At 42.8% G+C, this 20760-nt stretch overlaps 1 protein-coding gene across 14 annotated transcripts in view; it reads left to right on the top strand.

Moving 5' to 3' along the window:
* ATP2B2 (ATPase plasma membrane Ca2+ transporting 2) overlaps window positions 1–20760 on the top strand; it is a 389757-nt gene that overhangs the window by 189888 nt on the left and 179109 nt on the right. Inside the window, exon 1 of one of the 14 annotated variants that reach the window (XM_066195259.1) lies at window positions 6428–6446. The exons of the other annotated variants lie outside the window; for them this stretch is intronic. The gene's annotated coding sequence lies outside the window, so the exon portion shown is untranslated. Of the gene's footprint in view, window positions 1–6427; window positions 6447–20760 lie in introns of those variants that run through there. 14 annotated transcript variants of the gene reach the window in all.

Below are 20760 nucleotides of genomic sequence, written 5' to 3'. Positions count from 1 at the left end.
TTGTTTCTCATTGGTTTTCAGGGAAAAAATTGATTTTGTAATCTGAATCACTATCTTATTTCTAAAAGCTTAGTGGCCATGTGCTCATAATACTGGTGTGGGATGCAATAAAGACCACAGGAATGCTTTTCCTACTGTGAGTAACTCTGGAGCAGCTGGCTTTTAAATGGGCCACTGGAATTCCTTTTACAATTAGTTTGTTGTTTAAGGAGAATCTTGTGCCAGTTCTAAAAAGACCCCAAGCCAATCGGGCCCATACTCTCCCACAGCCTTGGAATCAAAGTGGTCTGGAACAGTGAATTTACTCTTTTCCCAAAGAGGATGACTCGGGGGTCTGAATTTCTAATGTTTGGTTAGACCCATGTTAAAAATCAAATTTAAAAGTGGAAGAAAAGAACTTGAAGTCAGTCTCTGGAACAACTCTTTGCAACCGTTCTTGCCAAAAATTCCGGTGAGTATCTTTACGGGTTTTAAGTTTGCAATGGAAACAATTTGTGAGGTTCAGGATTTTATGTAATTAACGCCCAGCAGATGTAGTTTTTCTGCCCACAGAGGCAATGTGTTTACAGCTCCTGACAGAGTCTAACAAAAACCCAAATGAGGGTAAACAGCTACTCGAACCCAAAATTTCCATGCTTCCCATGGCTGTGATGGAAGGGGTACAAATGATGACTTTGTTATTTAATCTTTCTTTGGATCGTTTGTCACACCAACAGCTTTTCAAAGGACACTTTTATTTTCCTGAAAAATGCAGCTGTGCTATAACAAGGCACCCCAAGAGCACCCAAAGTTGTTTTTTTTTTTTTTCAACCAGAACTTCCAGATGGCCAAATCCATGATTTTCCATGCTGCAGTGGGAAGTGACAGCTTCACCTTTGCTGTCTCTCTTCTTCCTGGCACTCTAGAATAAGAAGGGTCAAACATGACAATTTTCTGGGTGTTTTTTTTAAGCACTGTAGGCACAGGTTTGGTATTGGAAAGAGCTCCTGTGATACTGGCATGTGCCAGTGAGGAGTGAACTGAGAATATTTGAATTTCAGCTCTGCCAGGAGAGCTGAGGTGTGAATGTTCCCACTTTGCTGAGGGTGCAACAGAGAACACTTTGGGTTTGTTTTTCTTCTAAATCAGGAGCAAATTGCTGGTCCAGAGCCCTAAGTAAGAAATTGAGAATCCTATGACCAGACCCAGAAATTTGTCCCATGACCAACGTAACCAAATCTCAAGTCATGTGTTGGGATATTTTTTTCTTTTTTTGCATTGTTTTAATGAAGATTATTTTTACCCTGACAAACCCGAGTTTGAAAAGTGAAGTTTTTCTGTCCTGTGGTAACCTTAGGAGATCTCAGCACATTTTAAATCTGTTTCTCTGTTCTAAAATGTTCTTTCAATGAAGCGAAATCCATCCTGATCTTTGGAATCGTGCAGACGGTTCTTTGGGGCAGTCCTAAGAGAATTTTGTTAATTTTGTCTCTGATGCAGACCTGGATGAATGGGTCTGAACTGCTTCTCATGTTGAGATTGTGATTCCAACAGAAAAATGTATTTAGAAAGAGATTTTCTTGTTCTGTAGCACCTCTCCGGTTTTTTTTAATCCTTTTTTTGTGCATTACATTAAATAGAAGAAAACCGTTAATACAGTTCACTGACGTTTGCAGAAATTTTCCTTAGCAGAGTCATCCATAATACTTTATTTATGAAGTTTAAGATATTTACAGATGTTTTCTGTTTAAGAATTCTTGGTAATGTTGAAGCTTTTACTTTTCACTGACTTTCCGTTGTCCAAACTAAATGTAGCCCTTCCATTTTGTGTCATCTTAAGCTGTTCTAAAATTCATTTTCACAAAAGTATAAGATGCTAGATGAAAAGTGAAGGCAATTTTTGATGATTGCTGGCTTCTATTTTTGTAATGTTTTAATGCTTTGTAAGTATCAACATTTTTCTCTTTCTCCTGGAAGCAGATTATTTTGAGACTTTCAAGATTATTTTAAAATCATAGTCATCAGCATTTTATTTCTTAATTCTAGATATTTTTTTGCTCAGGCAACCAATACAAACAGGGATTAAATTCAATCTGGGGGGATAAATAGAAGCAAAATAAACAGCATTATTATTATTAACATATGGAATTTTTAATATGGAATGATTGGTTTCATATTAATCTCAAACCTCAACAACAAATGGCTGTCTTGACGATTTCTGAATTCCACCTGGTGAAGTGAAAATGAACTCATTTGTTCAGAATGCAACTACTGAAAGCTTATTACACACCCTGCTTGTTCCTGAGCCCCAGCTGGGTGGGAATTGCTGCCAGGAGGGACTGGGGGTTTTTTACAGCGGTTTTTCATCTTCAGACAGAGTCAGTCGGAAATGGGCAGTGACTTTTCTTTGCACTGTTCCGTCCTTAGGAGACCTAGTGCTTTAATTCTCTGTTTACATATGTATTTATATTTACACTCTCTGTTCTTCTGGACCAATAAAATCCCAATTTTCAAGCTGCTGAGTGGCTCCCATCTTCCAGCTGAATGGTTGGATGCAAGATGAGACACTGGCGAGGGATGAAAAACCCATCTCTCCTCCCCCTGATTTGCATTAATGTGTCACTGGGGCAGAATATCCTCCCCCAATCCATTCCCTTGCTCCCAGCTCACTTCTTGTTTACAAGGAATGGTTTGCAAAGTGGGTCTGGAGCAATATTCTGGGATTCCAACGTTTGTGGCACAGGGATGAAGCAGTGCCTGTGTGAAACACTCATCAGTTTACAGTTTAGGAAGCGATGCCTGTATCACTTTTATAACCTGGGAGGTTTGGTCATTGGGGTGAGGGCAAATTGCCTCTTCCTTTGTGCTCCTGCATCGTCCTCTGAGAAATCCTTGTGTGTGTGCGTTTTAGTGGTCTGAAAGGAGGGTTCTGCAGGTTCCATTTCAGTTAAAAAAGTGCTTTGCCCCAAAGGGGGTGATGCAAGAGGCTTTTATTCCTTCTCCAGGAATTCAGGGGAGCAGCCTGTGAAGGTAGAGTGGTCTTCGGGATCTCTGTAGCTCTTGGTGCTCTGAGGAAACAAAAATAAAAAAAAAAAAAAGAGAGACATTTTTATTGTGGTGACTTTTATTTAATGATTTTAGTGACTTTCAGAGAAGTACAATGATTTCTTGACCAGCAGTCACCCTCAATCTGTAAAACATAAAGGTCCACAATAGGGACACCCAGGTGTTGGTTTTACCTGATCAGGGAACTGAGGGAAAAACTTCCAGAGTTTTCCAGAGAGTGAAGAGACCTCAGGCTCTGCTGCCCTTGCTAAAGGCTGAATGGCCTTAGGCTCCCTGAGCAATGAAATGTAAATAATTTATATTGATATTTTTAAATATATATATATATATACACATTTACTCAGATAACTGGGAAACACACTTTTCTAGAAATGACTTGTGTTGAGGGCTGTGGTTACCAGTGCTAGAACCAGCTGAAAAGTGTCTTTTGCTGGATGGTTCATTAAAAATTTGCCTTTTTTTTTTATTCCCTGTGTGAGCGGGCTTTTTTTTGTTTGTTTGTTTGTTTTTTTATTAAAACAAGCAGGACTTCTGTCTTATAATGGAACAGAAAGCAAAGCAGATGTCAAAGGATGTAGGATCTTTTCCACATTGACTTAACTGCATAATTGGACAAATGAGTAGCCGCCGTTGAGATTCCTTGGGAGATGTTTGGTTGCCAGTCTGTGCTCCAGAGCTGATGGGCTTTGGGAGACTGTGAGAGCTCCAAGGGGAACCTGAGCACTTCCAGGAGCTGCAGCTGCTGTGGGAATGCAGCCTCACTCCTGATGCCCGCTGCCCTGGGGCAGGATGTTTGCTGTCAGGTGTCTGCTGTGCCTCTGGTTATTCCGTGCTCAGCCCCGGTGAGCCCTGCTCGTGTTTGGATTATGGGAATGGAGCCTCACTCTGCATTTCCTGGTGTGCAAATCCTTATGGAGTGGGTTGGATGTGTGTATGGATATCCTTATGGATATCCATATCCTATGGATATATGGAATACCCTGAGCTGGAAGGGATCACTGAGTCCACCACATCCCAATAATCCCACCCTGTGCCTCAGAGCATTGTCCAATGTGTCCGTGTGGTGGTGGATTTACAGCGGGGATCAGAGTGTGGCAACTGTAACATGAAAATGATGGGAAATTCCCACTCCATTTTATCTGGGAAAGGTTTGTTATCTGGGATTAGTCGTCCTTCTGAAACAGGACAGGGATATTTTTAAAGCGATATTTATGTTTTGGTCAAACATTTGGGCCATGCTTATTATAGTTTGTATATTTTCATTGTCATAATTATGGAAAAAGCGGTGGGGGATGGATTGGGACTGTAAGAACAGTTCTAAAAGTGCACAAATGCAATCTTTAAATCCTGTTCTCTTGCTGCAGGAGATGTAACACAGCATGGGATTAAATGATAGCTTTACTGAGGTTGAAGGGGATTTTGCAGCTTGGGCTTCTGCTGTTCTACCCACCTTAAAAAGCAGATGAATTACTTTAAAAGACTGGATCTTCTGTAAAAAACCCAATAATTTTTCCAGAGCCTTAGAAAGTAGAAGACACTTTTAAAACTTTCTTCTCAATCAAGAATTCTGTTCTTACATTGCAGAAAGGTTTGTCACGCCAGATGCATTTGGATGAATTTAGATTAATAACACTGCTTGAGGAAATGTTTGATGGGACACAAACCAAACTGTGCTATGGACATTGGATGGGAAGAGTACAGATAAAAAAGAATGTGTGCAGATTGATAAAATGTAACAAGAGACTGTCGGGTCAAATTTTGGGTTGACACATCTTTAGAAGTCAGTGGAGCAAAATTGTTTTGTTTTGCTTCTTCACTTCAGGTTATGGCAAAACAAAACCCTTCTGCCCTTTCCCTGTGCTCCTTTAACACATCCCAGAATGGCTGGGGTTGGAGGAGTTGCGTTTGTACCTTAAAACTCACCCAGTGGCACCCCCTGCCATGGGACCTGGAGTCATCCTTCCTGATGTGAAATAAATTCAAGCTGCATTAAAACGTTGAGTTCTAACTCATGTATCTGTACGTAGGTTTGTAGCACAGTGAGAGGCAGCACTCTGTGACAGGTTCCTGCAATTATCTGGAAAATCTGGAGACGCCAGGGCTGCCTTGCACTCCTCACTTCCCTTTGCGGGGAGTAAAGTGACACCTTCATGAAATATTAGTGCTCAGTCGCTCTCTGTGTGTCTGAGAAATGTGCTGTGTGGGACAGCTGGGTACTGCTGCAGCAGCACAAAAATCTGTGCACTTGGGCTTGTTTTTACCTTCCTGGAGGTGAGGCTGAATTTCCTTTGCACACTTGGATGGATTTTGGAGCTCATGTTCCAGTGGAACGCTGGGATCCAGCAGATGCTGGGTTATTGAGGGATGAGAGCTCAGAGCAGGAAATGGGGTCCCCATCTCATAGCTCTGCTCAGAATTCAGAGTTCTTACTCCTTTGGTAGGAATTCAGAGCTCTTACTCCTTTGGTCAGAATTCAGAGTTCTTACACCTTTTGTCTGAATTCATTTCTCTTACACGTTTTTCAGCTCTGCTGACATAGAACTGGTGCAGTCAGAATTGCTCCAGAGATGCAAAGGTCTGATGTAAAGGTCACCCCCGAAACTGTAATGGATACAATTGTATTGATCGGATCAAGCCCACTTTTTTTTTTTTTCTTTTTTTTCTTTTAATTTCAGACTTTTAGTAGACAAGTGTTGTTTAAAAATAACAGTTTCTTTTAAGTGAGTCGTTGTATTCTTGAATTTGAAATTACGTTGCTAAATTTATGGAAAAACAGGTAAGGGCTGGCCTGGTTTTTCTATTATCTTTTTCCATTTCATTGTTTCTCAGTATTGTCACTTAATTTGTTCTTCATCCCCTCACAGAAATTCCATCATCTCCAATTCTCCTCATTCGTTCCTGAAATTCCACTCTCTCTTTTAGCCTTGTGCCTATGCCTTGATGAAATGATTCTATACAGATTTCTCATCTCTTATCTTACATATAACTTTAAAAAATTAAAATCTGGCTTTAATGTTAGAGATTTCCTAAAAGCTACCTGATTAGGAAGCAATATTTTCTCTGTTCGCAGAGTAATCTAGGCCAGAAAGTTACATTTATGTATAGGAAAATGTCTATATATCTGCCTAAAAAAGACAATTATATAATATAATGTGAAGACAACGTTCAGTTACCCTGAGCTTCATGCAAATTTTAGAGCAGTGGCAAAAGTGATTTTTGCAAAGTAATATCTTGGACTGGTCCTGAATATCCTTTTCCTTCACTGTGAACGAAACTTCTCTCCCTTGGTTTCTGTAATTTTAAACACTCCCCACCCCAATCAACTTTTTTTTTTTTTTTTTTTCTCTGTAAATTCAGATAAAACACCTTCAGAGTTATTCAGAATGGAAAGTATCACAAAGGTAAGGGAAACAAATTCCTTTAATTCTTAAATTTCGCCTGCTCCACTCAGGCTGCTCATGAATTTTTACCTTGAAGGAAATGGGAATGACACAAAAAGTGTTTAATTTTATCAGTGTTGGAGGGCCAGCAGAACCTGAATTGAAGTGGTTTTTACCTTCTGCCTGCGTGGGAGTTGAACCCTTCCCGTGGCAGCTGCAGGTACTCATTATTCCCAGGTATGCACAGGGTGGAATTTTGGCTGTGTCAGGTGTGCTCTGTGCTGCTGCAGGTCACCGTGCCACTGGGGCTCTGCAGGATTGTGCCAGCCGTTCCTCGGGCACTTCTTACACAATGTGTGCAAAGCCTTCATAAATCAGAGCTGAGTGGGGCTGGGGAGCCCTGGGAGCTTCCCTTGGATGTTCCTGAGGGATGTCAGAGCCTGGGCTGGGCTGCAGGGAGCCCTCAGATGGAACTGTGAGTTTATTTCGGGACAAATCAGTGTAAAACACCTACAGGACACCAGGAGAAGATGAGCTGAAGGTGTTGAATTCTGCCGTAGCAAAGGCAGAGTGGCTCCAGCATTTGCCATTCAGGTTTGCAGCAACCTGAATCCCAGAAGCTCAACACAGTTTCAGTGCTTTTTTTTTTTTTTCAGACTCTTGTTTGGATCTGGAGCATAAATAAAAATTATTTTTAAATACATAACAAATAGATCTTTATCATCTTTATCACTTCCACTTAAGAAATAAGTCCCCTCACCAACAGCAATTGCTTCTCAGTGCTTAAGCAGAATCGTTTGTGGAGGTTGCACACACTGCTTTCCTGCTGAGGTATAATTTGGTTTCATCTTGAGACATTTGCATGCCACAAATGTACTTTTCTAACAGGTTAGTGCCATATTTTGTTCCTGCAAATTTTTTTAAAAATTTTCATTTAAAAATTAGTTTTAAATTTCTTATTTACCTAGGTTTTAACCACTTATTTTAATAGTTGGGTGAAACCCTCTCAAGTATTTTTGGAGTCTCTTTTTACAGTCCCAAAATTTAAAGATCTGAGGTGGTTGGTTTCTTTACCTGCAAGGCGTGCCCACGTGAAATACTCTTTTAAAATTCCGTCCAGTCAAACATGCATTAACTCACCGAATTTAATTTTTCTCAGGTAAGTCTGACAGTGTTTATTTTTAAAAATCACAGTATAATTCTTCTAGACTCTATTAAAAGTCCTTATACTTTTATAGGAGAAAATGTTCCTCTTTATAGATCCAAAGGTGTGTAACTAAAAGGAGTCAGAAGTTAATTTCCATAGTCTGACAGTGATAAACATAATTTGCACCTTTAAAATATAACGTTTCCTGAGAAAATGAGCCAATAGTTTAAAAAGCAGCACTAAACTTCCTTACTTTTGGATATTTTATCATTATATTCTTTTTCTAATAACAATTCTTTTATTGATGAGAGAAAATGTTTACCCATGAGAAAGTGCCTGAGGATGATAATAGTAATAATAATAATAATAATAATAATAATAATAATAATAATAATAATAATGGGGACTTAGTGTGTGTATATATCTCTTCCATAAAAATACTGCTTTGTTTTTTAACATGGATTGTCCCACTCATCCCACTTATTTTTGTGTGGACATTTTAAAAATTTGGAGCTAGTAGGAACTCTCTTTTCCTTTCATATTTTCCTTTATTTCTTCTAAAATTGAGAATAGTAGCTCAATATATTTGTGTTGATTACAGAAAAAAACTTGTATCAGTTGAATTTGGGCAAGTTGTACAGAAACAGAAGGTGACGCTTACACCTGGTGTCCAAAGCTGGGCGGAGAAACTGAAAGTTGGAGCCCTGGCTTTGCTGCCTCCCCTTTTTTGGGATGTTTTAGTGGTTAAGGGCTCAGTGAGGGAGGCTGGGATTCAGTTTCATCCTCTGCTTGGTTCCATTTAATACCTACCTCTCATTTTCCCAAATATTCCCATCCCGCATAACGAGCCAGGTGCTCTGGGTTTGGTGTGAAGGCGTTCTCTGCTACAGGGTTTATGTTTTAGCATTCCAATAAATAACTAAAAAGGTGAAATGTGGTGGTTGGGACTCTGATGGCTCCCTGCCTTTTCAGCAGCATTTCCTAAGAATGCTTTTGAAAAGTCCTTATTTCTGCCTGAAGTGCTCCTGACTTCAGAGCCTCTTGCTTTGCTGGGTTGCGCACGTTAGTTTTGAATGTCCTTTTCCTACCCTGTGAACCAAACTTCTCTCCTTTGGTTTCTGCAATTTTTAAACACTCCCACGCCAATCAATTTTTTTTCCCCCTCTGTAAATTCAGATGAAACAACTGGGTTGTTCCCATTTGTTTGGTGTGTGAGGAGCTGTCTGGTCGCTGGCACAACAGCCCAGGCTGGATTTTCTAGGGTGGGCACGGCGCATTAAGGAATTAGGATCACAGCAATACACCTTCCTTGCTGCTTTCTCTCGCAAACTGGTGAACTCTGCCAGGGCCAGTCGGAATTATCCCGCCTGAGAAACCGTAGAAATGTCATTTTGTTGTTGAGGATTTGTCAGTAAAGGAAAGCATCGGCCTCCCGGCGGTGCCTCCTCCCCGGAGCGCGGAGCTGCTGCTGCCTCCCTGCCCTTCCCGAGTGGAGCCAGCTGGGCAGGGACAGGGATCCAGGGATTCGAGGGGGTGGAGAGATGCAGGAAAGGTGTGTCCCTGCTGCCACAGCCCGGAGTGGTGCCGGGGGAGCGCCGCACTCATCCCATGGCCAGCGGTGCGCCGGGGAGCCGGGGCTCACCTGCCCAGCGCTCGTCTGCACAGCTCACTCACCTGCACAGCTCATCTGCATAACTTACCTGCACAACTCTCCTGCACAGCTCACCTGCACAACTCACAGCTCACCTGCACAGCTCATTTGCACAAATCCCCTGCACAGCTCCCCTGCACAAATCCCCTGCACAGCTCCCCTGCTCAATTCACCTGCACAACTCTCCTGCTGCCTCAGCATCCCCATCCCAGCGGCTGCAGCCTTCCAGGTACGGCACAGTGATGCTTTTGCACGGGATCTCGCTGTGCTCTGCCATCCAGCAGAGGATTATTCTGGGTTGTCCGGGCAGTTTTTGTGTTCCAGGGAGGGGGCACAAGCTGGGCTCCTCCGGAGCCATGAGGCAGAAAATGTGAGAGAGGGAGGATGGCCGTTATTAGTTTGCACAGCTAGAAGGCAAATGATAATTGCTTTGAAAATGTCCCCTGCATTTTGACTTTCGGGAAGGATGGGAGTAGAAATGATTCATTAGAATGAAGCCATGCCTGTGAAAGAAAAATGAGGGGTTTTGTGGGATTTATTATGTAGAGATGATGTTGTACCTGAAATATTCATCAGCTGTTTATTTTCTCTTTAACAATTGTCACTGTAGCCCATTACAAATGCAGTGTTTTGGGGTGAATTTCATAGATAGCAGGAAATGGCTGATATTGCAAGGAGATGTTTGGAAAGAAAATAAGCAGCTTACTAATGAACTTTAAATAATAACAATGCTTGTATTTCATGTAGATTTCTGTGTTGAAAATGTGCATCCTTTCTTTTTAAACCGGGTATTTTAAAGGTCTGTGCAGCACCAGCTTTTGCCTTGTCAGAATTTCACATGCACTCCTATTAATTCTTTTCTTGCTTTTAGACTTTAAAATAGCTGTGAATTTTATTTAACTTGAGCTTAGGCACCAGTAAGAACAATATTCAGGTATTTATTTTGGTGGTTAGAACATTTCCAAACTAACTAAAGCTGTTAAATGAGAAAATTAGATGAAATATTTTAGTAAAACATAGAATGTACCACTATTCCTGCCTGCTTGAAAGGATAGAGCAGGGATAGAGCAAAAGAGATGACAATATTAATTTTGATAAAATACAGCAACATTTTTCAAATTGTCATGCTTAATGTGGTCTAATTTTGCTTATCCTTGATTTTTGCATGGATTCACAGTGAATTTTTAGCTGAAGTTCAAATGGTACTAAATGTCTGGATAGGGCGATATATTTGGATTTGCAAATGTTTCTAAGAATTTTCTCACTTCTCTGGAAGGAATTAGCTGAAAAGGGATTCTTGAAAAGACTTTTTTTTAAAGGCTTCAAGTTGGATATGAAATATTGGCAGCCAGTCTGCCATTCATCAATTTACCTGAGCTTTTTCTCATCTCCTCGAGAGACACAATTCATACTTTTAAAAACCTTTCTGTGTGGGCAAGTCTGTGAAACTGAATTCTGCCTGAAAATACCCTGAGTTGGTAAAGCATGGTTATGTAACCAGTATTGCATAATAATGCATTTAATGATATTCTAATAGGAGTTTACTTTTATCACTGTTACTTTAGGAGGAAAGGTTGCCGGGCTGTGACTAATTACCCTCCTTCTTTAAGGTTATCAGCTGTCCTCATTTTCAAGGACATCCCTTGCTAACAGGGACAACCCTGGAATCTTGGAGGTTTTATTGAAAATGGGGCAATGTTCTAATTTCAGAGCAATCCCATGTCAGGCAGACATCTGAGCAGCTCCAGAGCTCACGTGGCTCCGAGGGCAGCACCCGAACAGCACCGACACCAGCTCCTGTCCTGGCACACAAAGATGGGGCAAACGGAGGTGCTGCAGCAGCTGTCCCAGTGCTGCACACACGCAACTACTTTAGGAGTAAAAAAAAAAATAAAATAAAATATATATATATATATATATACATATATATATATATAAATGGGTTTTCTGTTCAGACATGTGTTTGCTTTTTCCCTTCTGTAATCCCACAGCCGTGGGAGCAGGTCAGCAAAATCGGGTTCATTACCCCATTCCACTGGGATGGAAAGACCAGGCAGCAAATGCTGCAGCCCTGGGAGGAATTTTCACAGAGGCTGAAGCTAAATTTAAAGGAGGAACAGCTCCCTGCACTCTCTGTTCTCAGACAGTTGTCAAAAGAGAAAAGTAGGTTTCGGAAGCGTTCAGATTTGTTTGACGACTTTGTTATCTCTGTGCTTGAACTCAGACTATTTTATATGTGCTTTAAAATAAGGAAGTCCTGGAATTATGTAAGGGGTTAGCCAAGTACAACACAGAGAAAGATGCAGAAGGGATTGAAGTCTGGTTTTAAATGTGGGCCAGGACATCTGTGATTGCACAGATCTCCAAAAGTTTCTGCTATGGAAGAGATCACCGATAGCTCGGTTCTGCCCCTCAGAAATAGGAATTTCTCTGAGGGCCCTCCTGGATTTCACTGAGCTTTCCTGTGCTTGAGGAAAATTTGTGCAGTGGTGGCTTTTACTCGAATAAAAGTTTTCTAATATTTTTAGAACAGAGACCTTAATAAACTAGAGGGTAGACTTAACAGGGAATCATTAAAATATAGACTCCTTCACTTTTCATCAAATTTTAGGGGGTGATGGCTTCATAACCCTCGTGGCATCTGGGATTTGTGCACGCTGGGTTCCAGGGCAGTTGTCCTGGAGATTGGAAAGGCCCAGTGGGGTATTTAAATCCCCAGTCCTCTCATGTGGCTGTAACCCAATGTGTGAGCTCAGTAGGAAAGTGTATGCATTTTTCATGTATGATGCTGTGTCAGGAAACATGGGAGGCTTTCCTTCCTGGGGTTTGGGGCTTTAAATGTCTCACAAACACACGCACACACACACACTCACACACACACAGAGCTTGTCTTTGTTTATTTACAAAACCAGTGACAACTGGTTTTGTAAATAAACAATCCAAGTTACCGCAGCTGTATTTTGTAACAATATCCATACTTGGTGTCAATTTATCAAGAGCTGAATGAGCTTAAAAGAATGTAGTTTTTTATTTACAGCAGCTGACTCTTACCTGGCTAAGTGACAGGTCTAGTGTCCCATTACTTCCCCTTCTGTCATTTTGCAGGATAGAATTTCATGCATCTGCCAGCTCAGTTTCTCTTTTGCTGGAAAGATTTCATCTACTCCCACTTCCCATAATTAGAATAACGGTGCCAAATGTTCTCCAGGTTCAGGAAGCTGCTGGAACCATAAAACAGAGCGTGAAGGAGATGTAATTGCATGAGTTTGTTAAGTGAAGATGTGAAACTCCCAAAGAATGACCACAGTTGTTGTGGGGATCAAGGGAAACGTCACTCTTACCAGTTGCTGATCACTGAGGGCCCAGGTTTCAGCTGAGGTGAAGGAATGACTTTGCAAAAGTGTTGGACCTGATGCATGCCAGGAAAAGCATCTGTGCAACAATTTGTAAGCTATTTAACGCTGCAAAAACCAACTGAAAAGTGTTTGTGTTATCTTGAGTGATAGAATAGGGATCACTTCAGTGATAATGCATTGTGTGGACCGAGCCCTACAGCTCTCCTTGCTGCTAATGGGGTTTGCAAGTGTTGTAAAATCCATATTCATCTAACAGAAAATAGACTTCAGAGTGCTTTAGAAAGCTGTTCAGCCTTTAATTCTGAAATTTGGTCGCCCAAATCCAGTTTTAATTTGCTTTGTCTTTAAAAGAGTCCTGCTCTGAGCTTCCCTGCCCTGGTTTCATGTGAACAGCCAGGCTGTGTTTGGCCAGCAGGGTGTAAATGCTGGACAGCACAGCCAGAGTGCTCAGTTCCTGGTGAGGCTGGCAAGATAATACATCTGGGAAGCAGAAACACATTTCTTGGGTCCTCCTTTTTAACCCAGGAGGACCCCAGAAATGTGTGCTGCAGAGCAGTGTTGGCATCTTCCTTTCACCTGAATTCCAGGGTGAAGGTCTGTGTCCATCCCACTCCTTCCCTGTGTTCTCCCTCGGGTTGCAGATATTTGGAAAAGCCTTAAAGGCATCTCTTGCTCTTCAGCCACTTTCCTGACTCCTCCTTTCTCCAGTTTTCCTGCTTGCCTGTCGTGCCTGTGTTGTGCCACCAGTGCCTCTGATGCCTTGGGAAGGCTGACCTGAAACAGAGACTGGACAGAGTTAGAGAATGAAGGAGATATTTATTGAAAGGCCTCCAGGATCCACCTTGGGCAGGACAAAGAGCCTGACCAGGGCTACACCCAAGGTGGACCCAAAATGGACGCAAAAATGGGTGACTGGTCATGAGGTCTTACATTTTTATCAGTTTTGGTCCATTTGCATCTTGGGGTTTAATTGTCCAATTACAGTTTCAGGTTGTGAGGTCCCATCCTTCTTGTTTTCTCCCTTCGGCCCACCCTTGTTTGTGTTTTTGGGCCTGGAAGTTGTCCTTGGTTCCTAGCAGGAAAAGGATTTGTTTTGCCCTGTGCAGAGAGCTGGGTGACACTGAATGTGAGACTCAGAACTGCACCCCTAGGCAGCACAGAATCTGGAAAACATGGAAGCTCAAACTTAAGGAATCAGCTCCTCTGGGGCTATGGACAGAGCCTCCCCTTTCCCACAGAGCACATCTCCCAGGCTGCTGGAGCTGCACCACTCCTGCTGCCCAGGAGCTGAGCATGCGGTGCTGCTGGAAGATGTTTCAGAGCTAAATCAAAATCCGCTCCCACGCCGAGAGGTGCCACCACTTGTTACCTGTGCTGCCACCTGCCTCCCTGTTGCTTTTTCTGGACGTGTGATGATTTCATTTTGGTTGGACATCACAGCCACAGACTTCATGCACAAGTTATCTGTTTATTGACGTTGTGGCCCCACTGAAATGCTGATTGTTTTAGTCCTTTGGTTTCCACCACTGTACACAATCCCTGCCCACCTCCCAGTGCACCTTTCTCCCAGCAGAGCCTCTCTGGATGACTTTTGGCCTTTAGGAAGTTTGTTGAGTTGTTAATCTCTGAATTCTGCTCTGATTTGCTTTTGTTTCTTGGTATATGCCTTTACCAAAGCCTCATTTTTCCAATTGTGTTTATGAAAGAAAGGTGGAGCTGATTAATAATCTGCCACTGTCTTCCTTTTCTCCTAAATGGTTTTGTTCACTTTTAGGTATTGCATTATCTTGTAAAATGTAAAACTTCCAATGCAGCAGAATTTAATATTGCTCTAAGTATTTTTGGGTATTATGCAACCTGCTAAAGCAAGCAAACAAATTTCTCCCCCAATAATCACAATTAATTCTTGTTAGCAAGGCTATCTTGATAGCACTGTGAATGGAGATTTGTAAATGCAAAAAAATTCTTTGCTGATTTTTCAAGTCCCTTAATTTCAATACTTTGTGGACTGAAGGAAAACAAGTTCTAAAACAATCTCTTTTGTGTGGCTAATCCTATATATAAGAAATGTATTTAATCTGCATTTGCAACTTTTGACCTTGAGGTTCAAATGCGTTCAGAAAATACACTCTAGGATTAGTGTTTAGATTAAATGGATGGCCTTCATTCCATGGAAACTTTTTTTTCCCCCTCCAGTGCAAGTTATGAAGAGTTATTCTTGATTCTGAAAATAAAATTCTTTTCCCAGGGACTTTTGTCAAAGTTCATCCCAACTCTTCCTTTGCTCTCAACAGCTCTGGGTAAATGGTGTCATTGCGAGCACAGGAAAAGCACTTTGGAATGGCAGGTGCAGCTTAACTGCTCTATCAGAGATACCTGAGCCAAGATGTGGGCTCTTTAATAATTGTCCTCTCCACTCTTTTGAACTTCCTTGCTCTGCTTCAAACTTGTGATGTTGCTTCTGGAGGGTTGTCACCAGTCTGCCCAGTACAGGAGAGCCGCTGGTAACTGGAGGGGGTCCAGAGAAGGGCCACAGGGTGGGAGCATGTGGCACACAGGGGGAGGGTTGGGGGTGTCACTGTTCCTTGGTCAGGAGAAGAGGTGGATGTGGTTTTATTCCTTTCTTCACTTCACAGTGGAGGTCATAAAAGAAGGAAAATCCAGACTCGTCTCTGAGGTGCACAGCAAAAGGATTTGAGGTAAAAGCTGTAATGCCAGAGAGGGGAATTCTGGTCAAGTATAAATAGCTTTCTCTCCAGGAGGATATTCCAGCATGGGAACAGTGGCCCAGACAGGGGTAGGAATCTCCATCCTTGGGGATCTTCAGAGCTCAGCTGGGCATGACCCTCAGCAAGCTGTTCCACATTTGAAGCTGGCACTGGGTTGGGCTAGATGACCTTCAAAGGTCCTTTCCAGCCTAAATCATCCTATGGTTTTCTTAGGAACACTGGAAAGAAACCGAGTCCCCAAACCAAAAGGGAGCTGCTTGATTTGAATCAGTTTTCCAAGCAGAAATGCAGGAAAGAGTGAGCCTGTGTTTTTGTGAGCCACGGAGAACTTTTTGTCTGATGGGACCTCTGTGAGTGTTGTGCTGTGGAGTCACTGGAGCCCTGATTTGCAATGGCAGCTCACACTTAGCTCTTATTGTGGGTTGTTGCTGGCCATTCCTTATGAGACTTTTATATTTTCCCATGATAGATTTTTGATTTTCTGTTGCTTCATTTGGTTCCAGTAAGTAGAATTCATGCAGGTAAGACCGAAGTGCAGAAACAGGAGGAGTGAAGGCAGCACAGTCTTGTCCTGTGTAAGGAATTCAGAAAATGTCACTGAAATTCTTCCACTTCAGACATTTTCGTGGAGTTGCTTTCAACAGTGATAAATGACCTGCCTCAAATTTCTAGATGGCTTTTCCATTTACTGTGTGAAATTATATAAAAGTCAGGGTAATAAGGAAAAAAATGTTAACCTAATCTTGACTGCTTGAGTCCATGTAGGGAGGTTTGACACTTGTTGCTGTGGGGTTATTACAGTGGTTGCTAATTAATGTCTCTTGTTAAAGCACCTTTCCTGCAAGTGTCGCTTTCCTTTGGGTGAGTTCTTCCTGCACCATAAAATACCAGATATATATCTGATAATCATCTTGATAAAGGGCTGTGTCTGAGGGGAAAGTGTGACTAAAGAGGAACATGAGTTATGATAAAACGTGCTCAGTTGACGTAAAGTGTCACTTCTGAGATGCAGGGTGGGCTCATTTACAAGGATAAAAACTAGTTGGAAACTACTACCCCCTCTCTAGTTAAAAGGAAAATTGCTGGGGGAAGTGTTACCATCATTCTGTGGCCTTAAAAATGTCACTTTATCCCTGAAAGGCCTTGGGGGACATGGTGGGCAGGGAGAGCAGAGGCTGATCAGGGAGAGCAGAAGATGATCAGGGAGGGCAGAAGATGATCAGGGAGGGCAGAAGATGATCAGGGAGGGCAGAAGATGATCAGGGAGGGCAGAAGATGATCAGGAAGGGCAGAGGCTGATCAGGGAGAGCAGAAGATGATCAGCAAGATCAGAGGTAGATCAGGGAGATCGAGGCAGATGACCCAGTCCAGGTTGGGGTGGCCACAGTGCACCTTGGTTTTGAGGCAGAAGATGTGACAGTCAGAAGGGTCCTGTGCTCATCTTGGGGTGTGGGGGGGAGTCAAATGAAAATAACTCGTTGTGTACAGAGGAAGAGTGAGGTACCCCTGCAGACAGAGCATTTCCAATAATTTTAGGATATAATTGTTAAAGGAGATTCCAGCTGGATATCGGCTGAAATATTTGAACTGCATTTACTACATTATCTGTCTTCCCTCCCTGCTAAGTATCTGTGATGCACTGTGTTGGGGTGACTCCTCCTCTGATAAAATGTTTTCTAATAAGGGATGGAATCATTTAGGTTGGAAAAGTCCTCTGAGATCATCAAGTCCAAGCTATCCCTGATCCCTTATCAACCAGACCATGGCACCAAATACCACATCCAGTCTTTCCTTAAACATCTCCAGGGATGGTGACTCCACCACCTCCCTGGGCAGCCCCTTCCAATGTTTAATCACCCTTTCTGTGAAGAAATTCCTCCTGAAGTCCTTCAGCACAGCTCCTTTCCCTGCTATTGTAGTGTTTGCACAGTCCTTCCTTCTGTAAAAGCTGAAAAGCTTAAACCACTGCTGCTCCCTGCTACACAAGTGCTCTGATTTTGAATTTTGAGCCTTATTTGAAGGGTTGTTTTTGTAGTTTTTCAGTATTTGATTCTGATAGTGGATTTGCTGGTACCTAAGTTGGACTAAAGTTCTTACGTCTAATGCATGAGATAATTTGTTGCAGAACCTGGTTTACAAGGGAAGTTTTCTTGATACGAAATTGCTGGTTAAAGCAACATTAAACAAACAATTCCATGTCTAAAGTGTCTTGGAAGGTTCATTTTGGGATAGAATTTTTAACAACTGAAGCCCGATCCCTGTAAGAGGGACGCACAGCTCCAAGGCAATAATCCAAAAAAGTTAAATCCAAATTTATGCAATTGAAATAAGAATCTGGGAGTAAAACACAGAAGGTTGTGAAGACCAGTCATGCTGAGTGAATTATTTAGGAAGGCGTAGAAAATAAAAGGATGATAGAGATAAGAGGCAGAAGTGGAGTTTGCAGTGCGTGCCCATCAGGAAGGCATTTGGTGCATTAGAGGCAGATCAATAGCAGGGAGCAGCCAGTGCTGAGGCTCTGGGTCTGTGCAGGTCTCGTGTCTGACTGGATTTAGTCTGAGCCTTTGGCCTCACAGTGCTCCTGTCAGGTCTGGAAGCTTTCGAGAGCCCTGGGATTGTTCCCAACCTGTGTGTGCTGAGTGTGAACCTGCAGCAGGGCTTCCGCTCTGTCTTCTCCCAGAGAAATCTCCTGCCTGGGCTGCAGAGCTGCTCTGCAAACAGAGCTGAGACACAGCATGGCCGGTGGAGCTGCTGCTGCCCAGCTGCAGGGCTGCTCAAACCCAAAACTGAATGTAGGGCACAGCAAAGTCATCTGGCTCTGAAGCCTGGTGTAAAAATACATCATCTTATCCTCTGCTGGAGAAGCAGAGGTCCTTCTCTCTTAAAGGAGAATTTATCAAAATGAACTGTATTGGGTTAAATCCATTTTCTTTGAAGTTGATGGTTAAAGCTTCAGCTGATGTAAATGGGAGTAGAATTAGGCCAGCACTGATCACTTAGGGGAAATCAAAATCTAGGCTAGAGAAAAGGCAAAGATCAGCTCTGCACAGATACAGAAATAGTTCCTGTGTGCTGTGCCGCTGGTGGCTCCTGTGTGCTTCAGCTGGAGTTGGAGGGCTCATTTCTAGGGAAATGTCGCTGAAATCACTGCACCCACAGTGACACCAAGTCAGAGGTTCCCACCTGTGGGATGCTGGTGAGCACAGCACTTCTCCCTGGGGGCATTCTGCTTCCAGGCACAGCCAGAGCTGTGGTGTCAGGCCTTGGGGAGCCCTCTGCCACCACGAGAACCTCACTCTCTGTGACAACTCGTGTTTCAGGACAGGTCCTTCCACCTTTGGGATTTGTAGTGCTGAGGTAACTAAAGAGTTTAAGTGCAAAGGGTCCTAAAGACTTCGGGAAATGGATTTACTAGCAACATCACTCCCCTTTTTCCTGTGCCATCTGTCCCAGCAGCGTTGGCCCTGCAGGAGGATGCCACCTGCAAGTTGCCTGTCTGTTTTCCCCTGTGCTGGAAGTAGCAGTGCCAGCACAAAGAAATGTGTGGTTTTTAGTCAATCTGATGGTGCTGAGAACTTGAGCTCCTTTTCAGCCACTGATTTGCTCCTTTTTTTTGTGTGTGTTTGGACAGGGTCTTCCTGCTCTGTTGTGGAAGAGCAGAGAGGCATCTGTCCCTGGAGTCAATGAAAACAGGCTGTTTACAAGGCTCTATGGATCTGTGTGCTGGGCTGTCACCCTGGTGCATGAAATGTCTTACACAATAGCAACAGAGCTGTGCTCAGAATGTGACTCTGGGGAGAAAACTCTGTCACAAGGAATGACAAACCCACCAGTGTTCCTTATGCAATTAAAATGGCAACTTCTCTCAGTGTGATTCATGTTCCTTCCTCCCGAGCTGGTGAGCTGTTCCCAAAAGGAAACGCTCCCATCTCTTGGTCCCCTGGCTCCTGTGCATCCCTGATTTGGTGTGTCTTTACACTGATACAACCCTGGGGAGGTTTTAATCATAGGAGAATAAGCGCTCTGTGATTCCAGCATGGTTCCCTGGCTGCTCCAAGCTGCAGCTTCAATTATATTAATCTGACTGTTGCCTGTTTAAGCACTGTCCTACATCTTGACTGACAGTGGGGTAAACAGATTCAGCAAATAAACTCTGCTTCCTGTGCACTCGGCAGTGTTAGATCAGGTCAAGCAGAGCAGCAGCTGAACAGGAGCAAACACACACACACACACACACACACACAGAGCTTTGCCCGTGTCACTGCCTCCTGCCTGGGATGGAAATGCACAGACAGTGCCACAAGAATGGTTTCATGATGCCTCAGGATTTCAGCTTTTATATTTTTCATCTATTTGTAATCCTGCAGTTCTTTAGTGTAGAACTCCAAACTCCACACACAGTGTGAGCTGCTGCTTCCCCAGTTTGGGCAGACACAACAATTCCTCTCCAGGCCTGGCAGTCAAGGACACCTCACTGCCTCAGGCCCTGAAAGATGTAGAACAAAAGTGAGTTGGGGGCAGCAAACTTGGGGTGAATGATTTCATTTCCTGAAGCTGGAACTGGAAGATGAATCCCTAATATGCAAAGAGACCAAAAGGATATAAGTGTGAAAACCCATGAGCTGTTGTCCATTTTTGGGTGTAGCCCAAAATGTGCCTGAAGGCCCTTCGATAAATAGAACTGGGTTTTATTCCCTTGATTTTGTCTGGCCTCTGTTTTTAGGTAGCCCAAAAAGGCATCACACCATCAAATGTGGTGTGGATGCTCTTGGCGGTCTCAGGCTGACACCGGGCAGCTGCAGCTTCCAGAAAGAGTTCAAGAAGTTTAGATGACAGCTCTGCGTTTTTCCTAATTGTCTGTTTTCCTCAAGGTCACTGGAGCTGCTGTAACAGGGATGGGAAAGGATTTGTTCCTCTCACTCTATTTCCACAAATTATTTTGATGGTGGGAATGTGTAAGTCCTTTTTAAAATGGCCGGGCTAGAACTTGGGAAGTTTTGTTCTTGCAAGAAGTGACAAAAAGCAAAATAAACATAAGGTTATTAAGGAACACATCTGAGGAAGTGTTTTCTGTTCATTTTCAAAGAAGGCAAAACAATAAATCACAGGAACATATGTGAACAAAAGTTGTCTTCATTTAAAATGCTAAAAACCCTGCGTTAATTTACGTGGGGAGCAGCAGATTGAGAGAGGCTGAAACAAGAGATGGGATCTTGTGTTTTACTGCCCAACCTGGAAGAGTTGCTCACTGCCATCAGGAGTGGGCTGGATCTGCATTTTGTGATAGCATGTGGGTTAGGTGCATGCAAATCAGAGACGTGGGCTTTGCTCTGATCAGTTTTGCTTAATTTTCTGAGATAAGCTTGTATTTTTATTTTTTGGGGGTTGTAGTTAAACATGCAAGGAGTTGACAATTCCCTTTTATTCTGGAGATTGCTGTGGGGGTGCTCTT

The sequence above is a fragment of the Chamaea fasciata genome, unplaced genomic scaffold (assembly GCF_029207755.1).
Source record: "Chamaea fasciata isolate MVZ Bird 193981 ecotype frontalis unplaced genomic scaffold, bChaFas1.0.hap1 SCAF_13, whole genome shotgun sequence".
Classification (NCBI taxonomy): Eukaryota; Metazoa; Chordata; class Aves; order Passeriformes; family Sylviidae; genus Chamaea; species Chamaea fasciata.
This window is presented reverse-complemented; position numbering and strand designations above follow the sequence as displayed.